This window comes from Cimex lectularius, unplaced genomic scaffold, assembly GCF_000648675.2.
Source record: "Cimex lectularius strain Harlan isolate CLEC.00 unplaced genomic scaffold, Clec_2.1 scaffold535, whole genome shotgun sequence".
In the NCBI taxonomy this organism is placed as follows: Eukaryota; Metazoa; Arthropoda; class Insecta; order Hemiptera; family Cimicidae; genus Cimex; species Cimex lectularius.
In genome coordinates, this window is record NW_019393053.1 from 15,029 (window position 1) to 21,006 (window position 5,978).

The 5,978-nt window shown below is 36.4% G+C and overlaps 1 long non-coding RNA gene across 2 annotated transcripts in view; it reads right to left on the reverse strand.

Annotated features, from left to right (window-relative positions):
• The window catches only part of LOC112128079, a 4,493-nt gene extending 1,708 nt beyond the window's left edge, over positions 1 to 2,785 (reverse strand). Inside the window, exons 1-2 of one of the 2 annotated variants that reach the window (XR_002910852.1) lie at positions 2,717 to 2,785; positions 2,471 to 2,626 (exon numbers count right to left, since the gene is read on the reverse strand). This is a non-coding gene — a long non-coding RNA (uncharacterized LOC112128079). Of the gene's footprint in view, positions 1 to 2,227; positions 2,627 to 2,716 lie in introns of those variants that run through there. The other variant, XR_002910851.1, reaches the window with a different exon arrangement.
• Between the last annotated feature and the right edge of the window lie 3,193 nt (positions 2,786 to 5,978).

A 5,978-nucleotide genomic window follows, 5' to 3' on the forward strand; every position in this document is an offset into this window, starting at 1 on the left:
TAACACCATATGTAACTCTTTTGTTTTGTAACAACCAATAAACTCGCAATTTTGAATAACTATGAGTTTTTTCATTGATATTGTAGAGAAGAACCTAACTAAACCTAACCCAAACCTTGACTAAAATAATGTACCTATATTGTGCAGAAAGCTAATATCTATATATGCTACGGTACACCCTACCTAGGTAGGTAGGGTGTATCGTGTATGTACGACAACCCTGCATCACACACACTTGCAGCCTCTCAGAGTCGATCGTAAGTAGTCTAAAAATATTGAGGTAGATCGCCAGCAGTTCAAGTTTGAGCACCCCTGACCTAGACTATATCTGCAATCGGGAATCACAACTCATTCATCAACTTTGCAAGTCTGCAAAGGTGTACTGGTACTTGGGTGCTGATGCATTAAGAATAATATATAAAGGTGCAATTGTACCCATACTACCTATGGGTTCAAGCCTGGCAGTGACCCTTAAAAAAGAAAAGAAACATTCAACGAATAAAGTCTCGTTAAGAGATAACTCTTAAGTTCATCGTTTAATGATGTTAAGAGTTATAAAAGGCTACAAAACGATTTCCCATGAAGCCTCAAATTATTCTTTTAAAAATAGAGAAAATTATAAATACATACACAGCGATTAAGAATAATTTCTGCCCTATAGGACGCTGATGTGACATTGATACACCAATACCACTAAATAAGTCCTGTCACCCTGCAGAGATATTACAAATCTCCGACAAACCCCTCGAATGGACAACATTCTTTATATACACGGACGGCAATAGAATGAATGGCCTGGTAGGTTGCAGCAGCGTTATATATGAGAGAAATAAGATTACACCACAATCATGCTTGCAATTCAAATTAGCCGATTGGTGTTCTGATAACCAGGCGGAGGTGCTAGCAATCTATAAAAGTTTAAAATGGTTATGCAACCCGGAACCTAGTGAGACAGACAGAACTGCGAATATCTGAACAGACAGCCTCATTTCACTCGCTATTTTGCAAAACAACAAAAATTGTAGTGAAATGGCCATGGCAATTTGACGTCATATACGCATTTTACAAGATAGAGGATGGAAAATAGCATTGTCTTGGATAAAAGCGCACGCAGGGCATCGGGGAAACGAAGAAGCAGACAAACGAGCTAAGGAAGCTGCTGCAAGCCAGATCTTGGAAACTTCTTTTGCAAAAATTCCCATCACCTATATGAAATGAAAATGCAGCCAACAGACCGTCTATATTTGGGGAAAAATGTGGGAAACTTCATCCAAAGCTCTTCGGACTAAGGATTATTTTCCTACTATAAGGAGTAGACTAGCCACCCCCATTATACTAAACTATAAAATAACAATGATGTTAAGCGGTCACGGGTAACATCGTGAATATCTAGCTTGGTTTAACATCGTCGAGTCACCCAACTGTCCTTGTGGAACCGAGATTCAAGACTGGGATCACATCATTTTCTCCTGCCCAATGTATGACATCGAGAGAAGATCCTAATACGAGGAATCACCCTTGAATCACAGGGATCTTGGCCTTTGAAGAAGAATCAACTGGTTGAAAAAAAATATCTGAAGTATTCGTGCAAATTCCTCAACAATATAGACAACACCATCTTGTTTTCTCAGAGAAAAAAAAGTATGTAAATAGCTAATAGGAAATATATAAATATAGATAATTTTGTAGAAGAAATAATTTAATCACTGGAATGGAAGCATGAAAATAAATCAACAATAAACTCCCTCATTCCAGGGATACTGGTATGAGGAAACACACACACACACATATATATATGAAAAATTAAGTTACAGTATTAAGTTAATTTAAGTGTTATATATAAAATCTGCTTTCTGCACAACACAGACCAGACCAAAGTCACAGCCGCTGTGATTGTCAATTCAAACCTTTCCTGTTAAGGATGGTTATACTTTCTTTCTAGTAGCATTATTTGAAATAAAAATGTGGCCTTCCCGTACCACATCCCCATGAAAAGTTTTCTAACGCGCGTTAGTGAAATACGAAAATTGAAATTAGAGCATACGCGCGATTAAGCCCAACGAGTTTACGAACGTGCGACTCGAGATGCACCACTATGCGCGTTTGAACGCCGGAATCGAGATACAAAGTTTTGTAAATTGGTTCCTTCAGTTCAACAACCGCTTTACCATCCAATAATCATTTTTTCGAAAAAAGTGAATCAGAGCTCAAAAATCAAGACGAAGAAAAATGTTCTGATCTTTTCTTTATAATGAACAGCATAAACTTCTCAAACGAGATTGAGTAAAAAACAAAATCGCATTGCGGGAGGTCATACAAAGAATTCTGGATTTCTTAGCCCTGTACAAAACAATGAAATTCCCTACCCGCACAGCCATATTCACCAGAATTTTCCACCCAATCTAGTGTACACACCACAAGAAAGTTCACACTATACAACTCCTTCATAACTACAATCGTAAATTAATACATCTACACTTCTTCATTCCTGTAGTTTAGAAGTGCTTTCCCAGTCGAGCAGCAACATCGCAGCACGATACGGAAGTTCTGGAGGTTTTAACTTGTTCTCCAACGTATTTTTCAATTTTGTCACACTCTTGTTCTGCAATGCCAACATTATCCATATCTACAAAGATTACATTTTACATTTTTTGTAAAATATAATATGTATTTATATTAAAATATTATATAAAAATATAATATTAAATACAATTACCTCAAAGTTAGTACTAGTTTTTCTTCTGGCGGAATGGAATCTTGATGAAATATCGCCCCTAATCAAGTCTGTAAAAGAGTTAAAAGAGTTAATTGACATTCTAAAATAACTGACAAATTTTGGGTAGGGATTAACGAACGTGCTATGTGTGAATCTATCTCTTAAAGTAGGATGCACTTCTTTTGTCACTGTCTTCTTTGTTTATAGCGGCGATAGGAATAAAACAGACAAACTACTTCTTAGACTTCCGTCGTAAAAGTGCTGTTGTGAGTCCAAGCGCCCGTTTTTGAGCGATCGATCGCGCGATTCAATGCGCCATATGTGCTAACTATAGGCCCTAACCAGAGATAAAATACTCGGTTGGTTTTTCTCAGATTTCCTGCAGTTGGTCTCCAGCCAACACTACCCCGGAGGATTAGAGTTGGCCAAATTTATTCAATTGCTAGTAGCCAGCTCTCTCTTAGAACAAGTTTATTTAATTTAATCAACGATTGTCAATGAACGACCTTAGATGGTTCTTTTAATGCAGATGTGAAGCTTTGCACCTGCATTTAATGAATCGCTTCTGGGGTGTTGATGGGATTCGGTTGCACTGCAATTTACGTGCTCTGGAGAATGTCCACCAGTTTTGTTTAATTTAGATTAAATCCAGCAGACGTAAATTAATTTAATTCTCACTGTAGGTTTCAATTATTTACGTTATCCAGCCAGTTCTTCTTTTGTTTAGCTTATTATCAAGTGTACTTTTTATTCTTCTTATTATTATTTTCATTAGAGATTAAAGCCTCTGGCTTCTTAAAAATGCCACTTAGAGCTGAGGATGTTGCGCATGGTGTGGCTCTTATTGATGATGGACGTTCCATTAGGTATGCGGGCGGCTATTGCCATCTGAGTTCCCTACAAAACAGTATGAGACGCCGTTAGACGTTTTCGAAAAACTGGGTTCCACCATAAAAGGCCCGGTTCTGGACGCCCTAGGTCAACTGAACCACAGGATGACCGTTTTTTGACTTTTAGAATTTTGCGAAACCGGCACTTTACTGTTGTTCAAGCGATTCAGCAGCTCCAGGAAATTCGAGGTGTCCACATTCTGACACACTGAAAATTGTAAGTAATATGGGACCTAGCAAAGTAAGAATAGCAAATGATCGGCAACGACCAATTTTTATAGTTTATTTGTTATCTTCAAATGCAAACTACGTATTTTTTTAATATATTTTGTTAAAATTTAAAGAAATGTCACGAATAATACCAAATGAAAACTTTTCCTACATGGGATAAAACTGAATGATATTTTTCTTTAAAAACACCAGTATGCCGATAAAACTTAATAAAATTATAAGAGTCGGTACATTGCAACAATAATAAACATTTCATATCTGCTTGAGAAAATGATATAAACGTTTGAAAGATAAGTACTTAAAATAACGAGAACCTTCTATAGGAAAACGGAGTAATGAGAAGCAAACGTTTGTCTTATTCAAAATCCTGCTACAGGATAATAAGATACGGAGTAATGATACAAAAGAGGAAAATATAAGTTGAAGCAATGTTTACTAAGTTTACAAACAGGTAAGATTACAATAAATAAAATATACAGTAACCCTCGACAAACGGCATCAGCTCAAAAGGTAAGCTTTATTTCAAACAAAAAATTGGACGGAAGATCCTGAATTATTTTAAGGTTTAAACAGTTAAGGTTTTAAGGTAACAACAATTATTTTTTTAAATCAATTTTAAATAATTTTGGGGCGTGTTGGCACGAATAATGGTAATTCGTTATAATAAATTAGTGCGTTCTTGCCTCGGGCCATCACTCATGAACTAGTCTGACCACGGGCACACGTTGTGGCAACATTATAGCCAACGCTAATGATCAAACAACTTAGTTAATTAACTCACCACGTTCACAATCTATTGTCCTAACCTCTCCTTGCGAAAGGACAAGCTGAAAACTTCAAATTATTTCTTTGTTTAAACACTTTTTTAAGCCATTTTAGGCTATTTTCACATGATTTTTTGATTTTCATCGTATAATACGTAACAGTTTAATATATTGTTTGTTCCAAAGAAATCTACCTATAAATAAAATGAAAAAGCAATAAAGCCTTCAAGGGCGAACGAAGAGCAATGGGGGGTTAAACGGATTTCTCAAAAAGACTCTTGCTGATGAACCATCCTGAAAATCCGAGGAGAAATATTTCAACCACCTCTCTACAACTAACTTAAATCACTCTCAAAAATATGTTTCCTTTTAAAAATACCTTCCTTTACGTTTGGATTTCAGATGGTGTAACGAATCGATATCGGTTAGTTTCAAGATGTAAAACCAATAAAGATCTTTTTACTAATGCATTGATTAAGTACTTAGCGAGACTTAATCTTAAAGAAATGACTACACGTGAACATGTAAGCGTTTCGCAACTCACAAAAAGAACAAATTAATTATAAAACGAACCTGTACGACTAACAATATTACTTGTTTGGGATGCAGAAACACATAACCAATGCTTGATAACCTACGCTGATAACTTGGAACGGAAAAAAAGAAGACGAAGGATGTTTATAGAGGCAGTAGTTTTTACACAATGATGGATCGAAGTGTGAAAATCAAGTTAGGGCGGCTATACTTGAAGTAGGTAACAACGCGAATATAAAAACTAGGTTACTTTACACACCTTCAAAGCATACTGCGAAGTGTACTGCTATTATTGAAGCATCCATTGGTTTTTATATTAAGTTTTAAAAGAACATATTATATTCAGAAGAAAACAGGGCCGTTTATGGTAACCTGAGGTACCCCTTAAAGAGGATTGTATCGAATTTATTGTAAATTATAAAAGCTCGAATTACTGGTAGACTGCGAAAAGTGATAGGCTTAACCATGTGATGCGTGTATGTTCGAGTAGGTACAGATTTTTAGTTTATGTAAATCATTAAGCAGAAATCAGATGGGAAAAACACGTTTGGCAGACCGAAACATCAATAATAAGGCCTACATGATCGGAAACGAAGAAAATACCATTCACCTAATTGAAGGCTTCAACTCATTGTGGCCCGATATAGGGAGCGCGTAGAGATGAGTGTTGAGAGTGAATGTATTTATTGGAATGAATGTGTGGGAGAGCCGGTGGCAAAATATTGATTACCCGATCGAACCTCAATTAGGTTAGTTCTGTAGTAGGTGTAAAGGGCGATGAATGAATATCGAGTACTCCACTACCCTAAATGAGTGAATGGTATGTAAATAGGCAGTGCCGCC